A 16,037-nucleotide genomic window follows, 5' to 3' on the forward strand; every position below is an offset into this window, starting at 1 on the left:
TTTTTTCTTCATCCCGCGACACCTGAAGACACAGTCAGAGTCATTTCCAGCCTAAAAAAGTACAAGGCCCAGTCTTCATAACTTCAGCCCATCTCTCATACAAATGATAGCGTACTTAATATCTGAAATGTTGTATCACATACTAAACTTTATCTTTAAGTCAGGAATCTATCCAAGTTAATTGAAAAAGGTTGAAATAATCCCTGTTTTCAAGAAGGGAGATAATCGTCTAACATCTAACTAGCCCCCTATTGCTATTGGCGGCGAGGAGTTACGGAGTCGCCATCTATCGGAAGCGCCTCGCTGACGTAGTATGAGAGATCACGTGGCACGCTCCTCATAAATTTTACTGTCAGCGGTCACTGAAAACACCACGCGCGAGCTCTCCCGGACATTTTTGTAAGTACTTTCGAAACCAGAGAAGTTTCTTAGTGTCTAAATAATAATCTTGGGCAAACTGAAAGCACACAATCGTTTACAGACGCCATCTTTTTACCGAATACGTACAATGAACGCCACTGCACGCGGTTGCCGCGATGGAGTCGCCCGAACCGGCTTCTTGCGTGAAAGGTAGGTAAACGCCGAGAGCAAACTATGTGAAATAGGTTCTTATAGTGTTTGTATAACTAAATGGAGCGTAATAGCACGAAGCCTCAATGCAGCGATCGCGCAGATTCGCGATTCGCAGCGACCGACTGCGCGTCTGCATGCTTGTCCGCGCACTGTTTCGATTTCTCCGCGCGCGCGTTTTCTCACCGTGCCATGAGCTTTAGGCCGCAGAATATGAGCATTTGACAGTATTGGCGGCGAGGAGTTACGGAGTCGCCCTCTATCGGAAGCGCCTCGCTGGCGTAGTATGAGGGATCACGTGGCACGCTCCTCATAGGTTTTGCTGTCAGCGCTCACCGAAAACACCACGCGCGAGCTCTCCCGGACATTTCTGTAAGTACTTTCGAAACGAGAGAAGTTCCTTACTGTCTAAATAATAATCTTGGGCAAACTGAAAGCACACAATCGTTTACAGACGCTATATCTCTACCGAATACGTACGGTGAACTCCACTGCGCTCGGTCGCCGCGATGGAGTCTAAAGAAAGGCAGCTAAACGCTGAGAGCAAACTATGTGAAATATGTTCTTATAGTGTTTGTATAACTAAATGGAGTGTAATAGAACGAAGCCTCAATGCAGCGATCGCGCAGATTCGCAGCGACCGAATGCGCGTCTGCATGCTTGTCCGCGCACTGTTTCGCTTTCTCCGTGCGCGCGTTTTCGCACCGTGCCATGAGCTTTAGGCCGCAGAATATGAGCATTTGACAGCATACAAGCAACCATTGTTGCGTGGGCGCTATCACAGCTGTTCAAAAATAATTTCATTGTAGAGACTTCGACGTCTACGGGGACTGTGATGTGCCGTCGCGACGACTCAATCTTTTTTTTTTTCTTCTAAATTCTTTGACTTTTCAATACTATTTCTCCAGTTGCGTCGTACTGTATGCTTATCAGTGTTCTCAGCATGCAATTTCCCGCTTCTCCTTTTTTGTAATCCAGTGCATTAATTCATAACACAAACATGACCATATGCCATGCTTTCTTAAAATGTGCTTCTTACCGCTGCCTTTCCACTCCACTGAACTTACCAGTACCTATAGCATCGACAAGTTCATAGACCAAACCGTCACGATATTAGTCGGGCAGCGGACTCGGGCGAGCGTCTCAGTGCGCGTTTTCAGAACATCGCAGACCGGGCGCCGTAGCAGAAATCTTCCTCGCGCCTGTGCTTGCTGCATACCCGAGTTGTAGCCGATGACTGTTTGCCGGTTTTATGTTTCGCGAGCCAAGCTTCACGCAGCTTCTTGTCCTGCGGCTACGTGTGAATAAGGCTGACACGGGCCTCCGTTACGTGCGTCCGGCCCTGCGGCACTGAACAGTAGCCTACCATGTTGCGCGCCTTCAAAGGCAGCCACTACCTATTGTAGTGCTTTGAAGCGTTGTAAAGGAGACACTCGAAGCGGGAAAATTTCGCCTCTAAATGAGGACCGCAGCGTACGAGGGAATTTAAACTCGTTTCCAGCTTGCTTCGGCGCGCCCGAAGCAGCCGACGCGACTGCTATGTCCACGTGATCCCTCCTAGCACGTCACGCCGACGGTGGCGCCAGCTTTTCCAGTGGTGGAGCTCGAGGCCAATACAAGCAACCATTGTTGCGTGGGCGCTATCAGAGTGGTTCGAAAATAATTTAATTGTAGAGACTTCGACGCCGACGGTAATGTGCCGTCGCAACGATTCAATCTTTGTTTCTCCTAAATTGTTTTACCTTTCAATATTATTCCTCGAGTTGCATCGCACTCTATGCTTATCGGTGTTCTCAGCGTGCGATTTCCCGCTGCTCCTTTTTTGTAATCCAGTGCAATAAGTCATAACACAAACATGACCATATGCCATGCTTTTTTTAATTGTACTTTTAACCGCTGCCTTTCCACTCCACTGAGCTTGCCAGTATCTATAGCATCGACAAGTTCATAGACCAAACCCTCATGACATTAGTCGGGCAGCGGACTCGGGCGAGCGTCTCAGTGCGCGTTTTCAGAACATCGCAGACCGGGCGCCGTAGCAGAAATCTTCCTCGCGTCTGTGCTTGCTGCATACCCGAGTTGTAGCCGATGACTGCGGGTTTTATGTTTCGCGAGCCAAGCTTCACGCAGCTTCTTGTCCTGCGGCTACGCGTGAAGGCTGACATCGGCCTCCGTTACGTGCGTCAGGCCCTGCGGCACCGAGCAATAGCCTACCATGTTGCGCGCCTTCAAAGGCAGCCACTACCTATTGTAGTGCTTTGAAGCTTTGTGAAGGAGACACTCGAAGCGGGAAAATTTCGCCACTAAATGAGGACCGCAGCGTACGAGGGAATTTAAACTCGTTTTCAGCTCGCTTCGGCGCACCCGAAGCAGCCGGCGCGGCCACTATGTCCACGTGATCCCTCCTAGCACGTCACGCCGACGGTGGCGCCAGCTTTTCAAGTGGTGGAGCTCGAGGCCAATACTTTCGTTCTTTAGTAAAATGTTCAAAAAACTAATCGTAACACGCTTATCAAGTTATTTGCCAAAATTTCGTTTCCTATCTCCAAACCAATTTGGGTTTACGGAGGGTTACGCAACTGAATTGGCATAAATATTCCTAACAGACAAGATTCGGCAGGCAATTCACACTGAAAATTTTGCTGCCGTATTATTTATTGCCCTTTCTGAAGCGTTCGATTCACTTGTTCAAAACGTACTTTTTGCTAAATTAGACTATATAGGTATAACTGGCCCGGCACTGCGATTATTACGTAACTATTTGAGAGATAGACAATGTACAGTATCAATATGCAGCACTTACTCAGAACCTCTCTCGTTTTCAATGTACATTAACGACCTCCCACAGTGTTTAAAGACCTCTGATTGTATCCTTTACACTGAAGTCACTAAAATCTGCTCCTCAGAAAAAAGTCTTGGTTCAGTAGACGAAGATGTGTTTCAGCCCACAACCCGGGAACCCACATTCCTTTGCCTCCTAACCCTGAACAGCGGCCTAGAGCCGTCCCCTTCCTTAAAATAAGGGCTTTATTCATTCATTCATTAATGCGCAACCTTAACCACGGTGTGGCTAATATTGTAACCTGGTGCCGTCTAAACAGTCTGTACATTATTACTGCAAAATCTAACTTCGTCATGTTCTCAGCTAAACAAAAGCATATATCAGTGTATCCATCACTAAAGTTTGCTTCCAGCACACTTTATCCTACTTATACTGTACTGTTTTTGGCGTCATATTAGATAAACACCTAAAATTTGATGAGCATGTTTTATCTTTAACAAGACGGCAGCATATGGAATTAGAATATTAAAGTTCGCAATTTCTTTAATGTGCACGGAGACACTCATCTCCCTCTTCTACGCCTTTATTCACACGCATATTAATTATTACATATCAATTATTACATATACATTTATTCCCACTACAGCATACCCACAATAAAGCAATTCGCATTACTACACGTAGCAGCTACACATGGGAAGTATCTCCATTGCTCAGCTCTAACGGTATTTTATCGTTACAGAAACTAAATGAATACACACTTGGAATACTTCTTTATAAATCTGTTAACGGAAAGCTCCCATTCCCTATAATTACTCACAGACAGTATCCACATTCCACGTCTACCCGTTTTGCAGCTATCAACAGCTTTACTACCAAAACCTAGAACTAATTGTGGTAAATTTACTACTACTTTTTCAGCCACATTACTTTGGTATTCATTACCACGTCAAATTAAGACGGTCTCTCATTTTTACAGATTCAAATCTGTTGTGTCTCGGTCAGTGGGTGATCAGGCAAGGGTTCTAACAGGAAAACGGTGTTTATTGCCCGAAGCTTACGGGCTCCTGGTTAAATGAAGTATCAACGGTTAGCGCACATAGCATGATATTATAAGCACTTGTGCGCACATGCGCACTAACAGCAGTCTGCTTATCAGGCGTGCTATCGCCGACACAACACTTCCTCCGCTTTTGTTATGAACTTATCAAAGTTCACGTTCCTGCTTGGTACCTATCAGGTGGTCGACGATTTCGAATTGGGTAGCGTCGATCCTCGTCGCCCCGTGAAGTGTCAGCCTGCGACGTCGGTGGTGAAACACTAGCTGGTGGTACTGAAAGTGCTGGTCCCGATCCCAGGTCGCTGTGTGGCTCCACGGAGAACCCATCGCCTTCAACGACGTTATCCGCCGCTGGTCGCGATCAGAGGTCGCTGTGTGACCCCACGGAGAACTCCTCGTCTTGAACGACGTTTTCCGCAGGCATTGTCGTGCTTTGAAATACCTGGTTCTTGTGACGCCGCCACTCCAAGCATCCTGAAGGGGTTGATACACGAACCTTTAAAGACACTGGTCCAGTCTGGGGCATTACAACTGCTGGCATCCATTTTGGCTGTCCCCTGTAATTGCGTGCGAGAACATGATCACCAAGAGTGACTTCGCGCACTCGACATGAGCAGTTCACCGTCTGTTTGAACTGCTCGTAAGCCACCCTCTCCCCCACCACAGGTTTGAGCACGTCAAGGCGCGTACGCAAACGTCGACCCAACAACAAGTTGGCCGGCGCCTCGTACGTTGTAGCGTGAGCAGCGTTCCGATAAGCGAGCAGAAACTTCTTTAGCTCACTTTAGTTCACACAAAACGTTCTGCGAGCCCGTTTGCGCTAGGATTGTAGGGTGGTGTTTGCACGGGTCGGCAGCCCATCTCTCGGACGAACTGCTTGAAGTCCTGTGACATGAATTGCGGGCCGTTATCCGACACAATTGTCTCGGGGAAACCGAAACGTGCAAAAACATCTCTTAAACACTGAATTGTGGCCTCTGTAGTAGTCGACGGCATCACGAAAACTTCTGGCCACTTGGAGTGGGCATCGACCACTATGAGAAACATGGATTGTTCAAATGGTCCTGCAAAATCAATGTGTATGTGTTGCCACGGCGCTGTGGGCCAGGACCACGGGTGCAATGGTGCTTTGCAAGGGGCGCTGCGTTGTTCTTGGCAATTTGCACATGATTGCAGCATACGGTCGAGGTCCCTTTCGATACACGGTCACCAGACATAACTTCGTGCGAGCGCCTTGCTGCGAACTATACCTGGGTGACCCTCGTGTAACTCATCCAAAACTGCACTCTGCAGTTTGGCGGGGATGACTACTCGTGTTCCCAGCAATATACATCCTTGATGCAAGGTTAATTCATTGCGCCTGGTGACGTAATGTTTCAGCCTGCCTTCACCGACGGATCTTGGCCAACCTGTACTTATGAATTCTTTTACTTGGACCAGCTCGTTGTCGCGTTTCGTGGCACGCGCCATTTCATTACTCGACACTGGCAGGGCGGCCATTCGCAATGTATAAAAAGTTTCATCGCTTTCTTGCGTCTCACCCTTGACATATGGAAGCGGCAACCGGGAGAAAAAATCAGCTTCGGCGTTATCGGCTGACTTCTTAAAGAGAAGGTCGTAGCTGTACGCCGATAACATCACTGCTCAACGCTGTAATTGCGCAGCTGCAATAGGTGGGATCCCAGTTGTTAGTCCTAAAATTTGCTGTAACGGCTTATGGTCCGTGATTAGAGGGAATGCTCGGCCATACATGTAGTAGTGAAACTTCTTTATGCCAAAACTTATGGCCAATGCCTCTTTTTCACGCTGGTTGTATTTCTTCTCCGACTCTTACAATGCGCGCGATGCGAAAGCAACCGGTCTAGACCTGCCATCCTCGAAAACGTGGGAAAGTACGGCACCTACTCCGTACTGCGATGCGTCACAGGCGAGCTTCAATGGTCTATCCGGGTCGTAATGGGCCAGCACCTGTGGTGATGATAACATTGTTTTGATTTGCTCGAACGCTGCGCGGCAGTGGTCGTCCCAGCACCACGAAGCATCCTTCTGCAAAAGCTGGTAAAAGGGGTTAGCAACAGTTGACAAATTAGGTACGAACTTCCCGTAATAGTTGACGACACCTAGGAAGGACTGCAGTTGCTGCTTTGTTTTCGGTGCAGCAGCCTTGATAACTGCCTCAATTTTGTCCGGTGACGCAGTGATTCCTTCCGCACTTATTTTGTGCCCCAGGTAGCAGAGCACGTTTTGAAAAAACGCACATTTTTCTTTCTTCACCCTGACACCTCGCTCTGACAGACGTTTCAGCAGTGCTTTTAGGTTTATCAAATGTTCTTCGACGGTTTTTGCCGTGACTATAATGTCATCGAGATAACAACATACTCCGCTCAGGCCCTTGAGCATCGTGTCCATTATTTTCCGAAAAATACCTGGCACTGACGCCATTCCGAAAGGTAGCCTGTTAATTGTAAACAGACGTTTCTGCGTGTTTAATGTCAAGTACTTCTTCGACTCTTCCGCTATGAATACCTCCTGGTATGCCCTGTTCAGATTGATCTTCGTAAAATGCAGCCCCCCGGCCAGCGCTGCCAGTAGATCATCTATCTTAGGCAGGGGGTAGTGTGTGATGTCAAGTGAGGCGTTTATCGTCATGTTATAATCCCCACATAGGCGTATGCTGCCATCTTTCTTTATCACGGGCACAGCGGGCGTGGCATACTCCGCTGTATTCACTGGCGCGAGAATTCCTAGTTCAACCAATTTGGCTATCATGGCTTCTACGGCTGACAGCAATGCGAACGGCACATTCCTTGCTGTCAGCAACTTCGGCCGGTGGTCCGGTTTAAAAAACAGCTCGGCCCATTCGTCTGTGATAGCACCTAACTCATCATTGAACAGAGTTTCGTACTTGGCTAGCAAGGAATCGAGCCTTTGCTTCGTTCGAGAAGACGAGTCAAACACTAACCTTGAGATTTGGTTCAGACCCCAAATACTGTCCCAGTCTAGACGTAGTGTGTGTAGCCACTCTCATCCTAGCAGTGGTGGTCCTGCTTGGTCGACCAGGTAGAGCAGCAGTTGTGCCGTCCGTCCACTACACACTAAACATTTTAACACCCTTAAGGGTGTAAATCAGTTTGTCGCCAGGCGAACACCCTAAGGGTGCTGTTGTCTACACCCTACAGTTGGGGTGCCACTATAGCACCCTAAAGGAAGGGTGTCCAGCAAAATAAATTTAGGGTGTAAAGGTGCTCGTCCAAATTAACACCCATCTGTGTGGGTGTTGGAAGGGTGTACACCCTTTTATTTCTAGCGTGTATGGAAGGCAGATTCGGCAGTACACGCCTTCAATTACTACTATCTACAGCGATCCACGCGCAACTATTGCGTGTGCCAGGAGGTTCAAGTTCGGCTACCAAACGCACTGTCGAACAGCCGGCCTTGAAGCTTCGATGGGCATACACAACACCTATACGTGTGGATCACATCACATATTAGTAATTCATGGTGTATATTGGAAAACCTGTCTTCGCTGCACAAATACAACCTAGCAAACTTGGCACTTTTGAGCATGTATATCAACACGAAGGTTATCACGATTTCCATATCCAAATAACATGCAACACAGACTGGTAAGATATATGCTGCATTTTCAAGAAAACGCAAATATATTTATTGCATGCTGCAATACAGAGTACAACATATACATAAATCACATGAAATATAAACATGCACAATCACCAAACAAATCGGTAAGTGCAAGAACATGTACATTCCCCACAAAGGTACCTAAAATATATGTATTGATCAAATCTGTTATTAGAGAAGAAACTATGTATAGCGGCACTGAAAGAGCCTGGGTTGATTCGCAGTGTTTTGGGCCACATAAAGGAATAAATTTTTAGTATTAGGCTCCAGTGAACGAAAATTCAAGTTTTGATGCCTTAAAAAAAGGCATATTGCAAAGGTGAATTAGGGAAGCAATTGAAATGCAGAGCAAACGCACAAGAAAGACACCTGTTATTTTGTACACTAATGTAATCGCAAGGCATTATGAAAAGTTTGGAAAGTCGATGTAAAGCATAACTGGCCAACATTTTTCAGACTGAAACAATACTTTCCAAGCATAGACATGCTTTAGGTGAGGTTTATGCCAGGAGCCTTATTGCTAATTTTCTATTTCCAACAAGATTACTTGGGCACAAAAAATACGTAGAATTTTTTAGTGCCTACATACTTTGTCCTCTTTTGTGAAACGAGAGTTCTCTGGGCTAAAGGTGCTGTGCAGCGGTTTTTCTAACTACAATACCAGTTTCTATAAATTTTTGTTTTGTAACTCTAAGGCACTGGTACATATACAATATGTAGTTTGAAAATAGGTTCTTTTATTACTGTAAACCAAAAGAGTGCATATTCCACATCTACTAGTGCCTGGGTGCAAAGTGCAGTAGGAGGCCTGATATAAACAAACCACTGTTGATTAAACGATTTTGCTGAGCACAAAATGTGGACAGTGTTTTAAAATACATAGTAAATTTCTAAATTATTTGCACTTAGATGCAGTAATTCAAGATTAGGGCATGCTATAGCATGTGAGCATGCAAATTAGGAAATATGGTTTAATAAATTAGCCATACTCTGGTTACTAAAAGAACACAGGCATAGGCAGTCATGCAAAAGTTCAACGTAAATATCACACTGTTAACATTTGCCAGCAAATGGTCATATCAAACAATATAATTATACTGAACAAGGGTAGTTTCTTGGGATAGTTTGCAATTAATGAGATAAAATTACGTACAGCTTGAATGACAAGAACTGCGAGAGATGACAGACTGCGCTGAGTTCCAACAATATTTAATTACTTTGCCACATCATGTGTATTTGTACAAAAGCGGGCATGCGCAGAATATGAGTCACAAGGGGTGTCTAACAGCAAGTGACTGTACTAAGAACATCGTCCTTTGAAAAAAATAAACATTAGAATTTCTATCTCTTGAGATACAAGACTTCACTAGGGGTCAGCACGATAGAGGGGTCACTAACGCACACACTAACCAGTTTTCTAGTGAAATCTGCTTCTATAGTTTCCCGGATGACCTGTGTCTCGCTAAAGCTTCCGTACCTTCAAAGAGGGGCATGCAGCCGCAGTCCCAGCAATGGATGCCGAAGTGGCCTTGAACAGTGTTATGGATTTTGTTATCGTGCTCTCCTAAATGATTGTTTAGGCGCCTGCCTGTCTGTCCAACAAAGTCAAATGAGATATTGTAAAGCTTTGCCTCCTTAACAGCCTCAATAAATCTTGCTCACACGAGATGCAACATAGCGTTGCTGCGCAGGCTGATTGCCTTTCCTGGGTTGGCTACCCTTTGGCCTTAATTTCAGCCATAGCGGAACAGCTTCTGAAGTGCACAAAACATGATGAGCGCGCTCGGTCAAGGAACCAGCCGGTTGAAAGACACAGGTTTGCAGTGCTACCATATGTTCATGATGTCTCCCATAGGCTAAAAGATTAGGGAACCTGCACAAATCAGTCCTTTTCTCAGCCCCGGAAAAGCTGGCAAGGCTCTGTAAGTGTGTAAACGCGCCTAAATCACGTCAGAGTTGTTGTTCTGCCGGGCACAGAAAACGTTTTGCGATGTGTGCAGCGAATGTGGTTTCCCAAATTCCCATTTTGAGGCAGTAAATATATTGGACAGATAGGCAGGCGCCTAAATTATTGTTTAAGAGAGCACTATAACAACGTCAATAACACTGTTCGAGGCCACTTGGGCATACATTGCCGGGACTGCGGCGGCATGCCCCTCTTTAAGATACGGAAGTTTTAGCGAGACACAGCTCACCCGGTAAATTATTGAAGCTGATTTCACCAGAAAACTGGGTAGTGTGTGCGTTAATGCCCCCTCTATCACGCTGACCCCTAGTGAAATTTTGTATCTAAACAGATAGAAATTGTGATGTTTTTTTTTCAAGTGACCATGTTCTTTTACAATGACTTGCTGTTAGAACACCCCTTGTGACTGGCTTTCATTTTCTGCGCATGACCCCTCTGTGTATACACACACGATGTGGCAACGCAATAAAATATTGTTGAAAGTCAGTGGAGTGTGTCTCTCGCAGTCCTTGTCCTTCATGCTGTACGTCATTTTTTATACTGAACAGCCAATATTGATTCAAAATTAGGAAAATATAGTACACATCTGAGCTGCAAAAATGCAAGTGATGCAGCAAATGGCCTTTAGCTTTCCAAAAGAAAAAGAAATGTTCACGGTTAACCACGAGGTGCAGGGACTCCATTCTCTGAGCATCCTGACCAATAAATGCAGCGCATGGCATTGCTGGAATCTTGCATCCTGCATTAGCAAAATAAGAAGAGAATTATGAGAATTCAGTCCGTGCAATTACACATGTACTTTGCGGAAAATTTGATAAAGCAACAAGCTCCTCAAAGTAACAAACTTAATTAATGTGACTGGGCAGAATGCACCGCTCAGGCAACTGGGCAAGACAAGTGAAAGGTAGGAGAAGTTTCTATTTTGCAAATTAAGGAATTGCATGTTACTGTGAATACTAAACCACTACGTCATTGTGAACACAAGGCACATACAGCAGCAAAAACATAAATTTACCGTAGCCTTTTCACCACAGAAAATAAGAGTGAATAAAGTTTAAAGACTACCAATGACATCTCTCAACAACAGACATTTGTCCAAGAGGGTGTATGTGAACTTAATACAAAATTGACATTATGAAATCTGCAATATATCTGTATTACACTTTATAAGTACTGCAGGTGAGAAGCTTACAGGATATGGCACATTAAGAGTGAAATGCACAAGGCATTAAAAAATGACTGTTTTTACACAACAATATTACACTAGGAGACAAAGAGAACTGTTTTACAGAGTGCACACAAAATGAAAATGAGGGAATCCCCACTGGCATTCTCATTTGCCCTGCAATACATGCATCCAGCCCAACAATATCCAACTCTCCAATGCAGTTTATTAGACACTTTCTGCACCCTAAAATTTATCGTGTATTTCTTATTTACTAATTTAGTAAGAATGGGCATTTTGGCATACTTTCCTCGAAAATTTAGCATGTGTTGTCAACAATTTTTCTTAGAGCACGCCCCCTTCTTTCAATGGGTTAGCTTGGCAATGCACTGACAAGTAGTATTCCCTTATTTAAACTTATGATCCTTCCTCATGCTCCCACTTCATGCTCTAAACTGTGATGCCACTCCGATGCAGTTAATGTTAATCTGTGACTATTTACATGGTCCTTCTTTCTGTAGCCTCTCAACTAGAGCCTGAAATTTCTTGTCTCCTAGAACAATCGTCTTTCTTGCCTAAAACATATTGCACGGTTACCCCTCATGGGGGGGGGGGGGTACTGTATATGCGTTTTCACATATTCAGTGAACCTCCGAGACAACCATTTCTCATCCTGTGTTGCTACTAGAAGGTGAGGCTACTGCATGAGTCACCATGGTTGTAAATTGGCTACCTGCCCTCTCTCGCTTAAAAGTACATTTTGCACGTGGAAAATAACCACAAGCATCACATTTCATTGAATGAGTGCTCCTGTGCATGTTTTTTTTTCCGTCCTGTAATGACTAAGTTCAACATGGTCAAGTTGTTTGAAAACTGTCTAGCCTCAACCAATACTTTGTGTAGTTTCAAAATTATGATACATTCATTTTTCAAAACTTGTCCCAAATTAAGCATGAGACATTTTCATGATGCAAATGAGGTAAGGTTGTCTTAGAGACTATGATAGGCCTGCTATATCCTGCAAAACTATGTGAAATGAAATATGCTTGCAATTTTCGTGAGCAGCTAGCTCAGTACAATTAGGCACATTACCTGCGGAAACGTTTTTTTTAACGCTCCCGAGAGGTCCTGGTTTCTTGTAATTTCTTCAAATCCCTTGCAGTCTAGATTGCAATCCGGTGCATTTTGATATTGTATTCAAAATAAAAACAGCTGAAATTTTAAGGTTTTGATAATTATATGGGAATAAATTAAAGGTAGAAGAGTGTAATGCAATGAGCAAATAACAAGCTCATTGCAGAGAGTAAACAAATATTCCTTTCCTGCAAATAAATTGGTAGCAGGAAGGTCATACGAAATTAGCAGTGAATGCACAATAAGGAATATGATGCTACAATACCCCGGCATTCTGTGAATATTCTTGCACAAAGAAAATCCTCATTATGAAAAGCCATCAAGAAAATGCAAATGTATACTTTGGATCAGCAGTCATACCTGCAGTATGCACTGTACCATCGGCAATATTTACAACCACAGACAACTGCACATCATATCAAGCTTAGGCGGCCAAGGAGCCTGAGTTTTAAATTATAATTTGACTTATTATATTACACTACACAACTATATCTACTTACATTGTTGTCTTCTCAACCGCTTTCAAGAAAACATTAACCATCTGTCTGAAGGCGAACGCAAGTGGCTTGCTCTTGATGGGGGGCGCCAAGGCTGGGCATTGTGAAATTGCTGCTACCATCTGCATGACCTGCGAGAAAGGACGCTCTAAGTACAAGATAAACAAATGCTATTAGAGCAAAAGACAAGATCATTGGCAATGAGCTTCGTTTTGGTTTGCACGAGAAAAACCAAGAATATGGACTTTGTGCTGCTTACTGAAGAAGAAGCAAGCCTCCTTCCAGATGTTGCAGTCATGCATTAAGATTGTCACACAGCTGCATGCTTGTATGCTGCTGTCGCCAGTACGCCAGTATGCTTTGAAGTTTATTATTTCAAGTTAAATTGATTATTGTGTTTTCTTGCCAATTCTTGGCAAACAGACCAGCACTGAAATAGCTCACTTACACACATACTCCCTTTTGAGGAGAGAATTCACACACGCACGCAAGCTTGGGCGCACACACACACACACGCACACACATGCTTCTACCACATGAGCAGCTTCCTGTGCTTGACACACATACATTTTTTTTTATCCTGTGTCACTCCTACTGCTAAGGCATAAAAAATCCTTTGTGTTACCAACCCCAAACTCCTCAACCTACACCTCCAGCTTAAACACTTTCTCGAGAGCCAGGACTAGCCTTCTAGCTTCCCCAGTGCTCCAAACTGTAGTTACGAATTTCAATAGGGCTATAGGCGACAGCTCTCGAAGGGCATGCAAATTACCCGGAGTCCTAAAGCTTGTATACGATACCTCTAAAGCACAACACTTCAAATTTTCAAAATTCATTAAAGCTCCTGAAGACAATTGCTATATACGTAGAACGTCTCGAATAACCTGCCGCTAACAATTTCAGCGGTTGTCTGCATCAAAAGAAATGTGGGCTAATGGGAAATCCACGTCTTTAAGATCGGAATTATTGTAATGGCGAAACACACTACCAGATTTCTTAATCATTTATTTATGCTCTGGACGTAACGTTCCTTTCACAATAAAAAACAACGATATCGATTCATCAGGGCATGGGAGGAAAAAGGACGAAGCGTATACTTGGCGCCTTCCCACTGGTCCTCCCGAGAAACGGCGCCTCATACAGCAGTTGTCCAGGGTGGCTTGAAACCAAACTCGGCTTTCAGGCGGGAACACTCGCTGCACCAAATCGGAAGAGTTTTATTGCGAGTAAAACTCTACCGGCCTCATTCAATACATACGCACGCACACAAAACGCACCCACACGCACACACAAGCATACGCACTCTCAAAGCGCACACACAAAAGCGCGCACGCGCACATTGATGAACACAAACAAGCACACATACATGCATGCAGGCAGACACGCGAACACGTGCACGCACACACAGCGACCCACAGACAACACACTCACAAAACACGTACGTACTAGACACGCGCAAACACGCCGGCCCATACAAACCGGCATGTACTGAACGCACGCACGCACGCGCGCGCGCACACGCACACACACACACACACACACACACACACACACACACACAGCGAGCCGAGCGCAAGCACGCACACACACACAAAGCGAGCTGAGCGCACACACGCACGCACGCACACACAAATCAAGCCGAGCGCGAGCACGCGCACACGCACAGACAAAGCGAGCCGAAAAAATGCTGAAGGCGTCCGGCAAGCAGCAACAGCAGCACGCGACCGCATCAGGGAGAACCAATACCGCACCGGTTCCTTCGAAAGGTGGCTAAGCCAGTCCTTTTTCTACGCGACGCAAAAGTGGTCGACCACATTTAACTGAAGTGCGAACGACCGTATTACAAGCAGCCGCGCTGAACGCACAAGAGAGTCACATCAATGAACGTTCAAGCGCTGAGAAACAAAGCGTAACTATGCAGGCGCACCACGCCCGATGTAGATTTGACAAACATTAGTCACACGGGACGCGATCGAGGTAGTTAACTTGCCCTAGTAGGAGTGCAGCTGCTCTTGCTCTTACATTAGCGAACGATGAATTATGCTACGAGATCACAGTGAGATATTTCTAAAGCGAACAAAACAAATACCAAATAAACGGGCACTTGCCTGAAAGTTTCCATCATGCCAGTACTACCGACCGGGCACGTTGCAACTTCTCGTTTCAGCCTTTGTGGATCCATCTTCCAGTGCGTACGAACGATTTGCTTTGAAGTGGGGCACGAGTAATACACAAAGCATGGGCCACATCTTTTTCTACCCCGCGCGCAAAACTAATCACACGTTTAAAATTACTTCGCACAGCGCGCGACGCGAACGCACGCGAAAACGAGCATGATGGCGCAGCTTCCGCCTTCCCGTCCTGCCGCGCGCCGAAGTGATGGTACAGCGTCGGCCGTCACTTCCGGTCGCTTTTCATTGGGTATGGGGCGGCCGCGCAAATTGAATGTTTATTCTGACAGGTTTGCTTGCTCGCATGGCCGCCTGTTTGCTGCTGCTTCGTTGTGGTCTCTAACTAGAGCGGTGAGGCGGGTAGTTGCTACTACGTTTCGTGCCGGGCATTTTATTTTGGGGTGGGGGGGCGCAGTCTGTGCTGCATCACTGAGGGTACAGTACACAAATCGGGACCGTGAGCGAGACGATCGGCGCTCTTCTGCTGGTGCGATCAGATTATTCGCTGCGTCCGAACGAAGCAACTTTGCGAGGTCACAGCGTAGTTTCAGCGATATCATGGCTCGATAAAGACGCTCACATCTTGGTCGTGCGACAGCGACGCGTAAACATTCATGAGGAGACTGAAGACTGCGTTTGCAAGTGCGTATGCTCTGGATAAGAAATTACAGCTTTGACGACACCAGCCCTTAATATACAGGCTCAGGCTTACAAGCTGTATTTGAGGATGCACTTAGAAAGCAGATCAGTAGCTTAGTAAACCTCTGAATGAATTAGGCAAGGTACGTGGAAATTCGGCTTTGAGAACTTACAACGTGATCTCGCCTCTAAAGTCTTCTTTATGGATTCACCATGCAAATTGTACGTTGATGCCATTGTACAGCAGAGGCTCGTCCAACAGCACGTCCCTGTTTGTTCAGCAATGTATCCAAGCAGCTTCTTCCATTTCGCCACTTTTTGTTGGGCTATTAAGGGCACCGAAATATTAGTGCAGAATTGCGCATGTTGCTCTCGTGTTTTCGCTCTGCTACTGCAGTTTTTCTAGAAGTG

General features: G+C 45.4%; 1 long non-coding RNA gene across 1 annotated transcript; it reads right to left on the reverse strand.

Moving 5' to 3' along the window:
• Positions 1 to 10,399: 10,399 nt before the first annotated feature.
• On the reverse strand, positions 10,400 to 15,162 carry LOC135912863 (uncharacterized). The gene is made up of 4 exons (XR_010567811.2): positions 14,925 to 15,162; positions 13,914 to 14,012; positions 12,820 to 12,947; positions 10,400 to 10,759 (listed from the first exon to the last, which is right to left on the reverse strand). It is a non-coding gene; the product is annotated as an uncharacterized lncRNA (long non-coding RNA).
• Between the last annotated feature and the right edge of the window lie 875 nt (positions 15,163 to 16,037).

Source organism: Dermacentor albipictus, chromosome 1 (assembly GCF_038994185.2).
Source record: "Dermacentor albipictus isolate Rhodes 1998 colony chromosome 1, USDA_Dalb.pri_finalv2, whole genome shotgun sequence".
Taxonomy (NCBI): Eukaryota; Metazoa; Arthropoda; class Arachnida; order Ixodida; family Ixodidae; genus Dermacentor; species Dermacentor albipictus.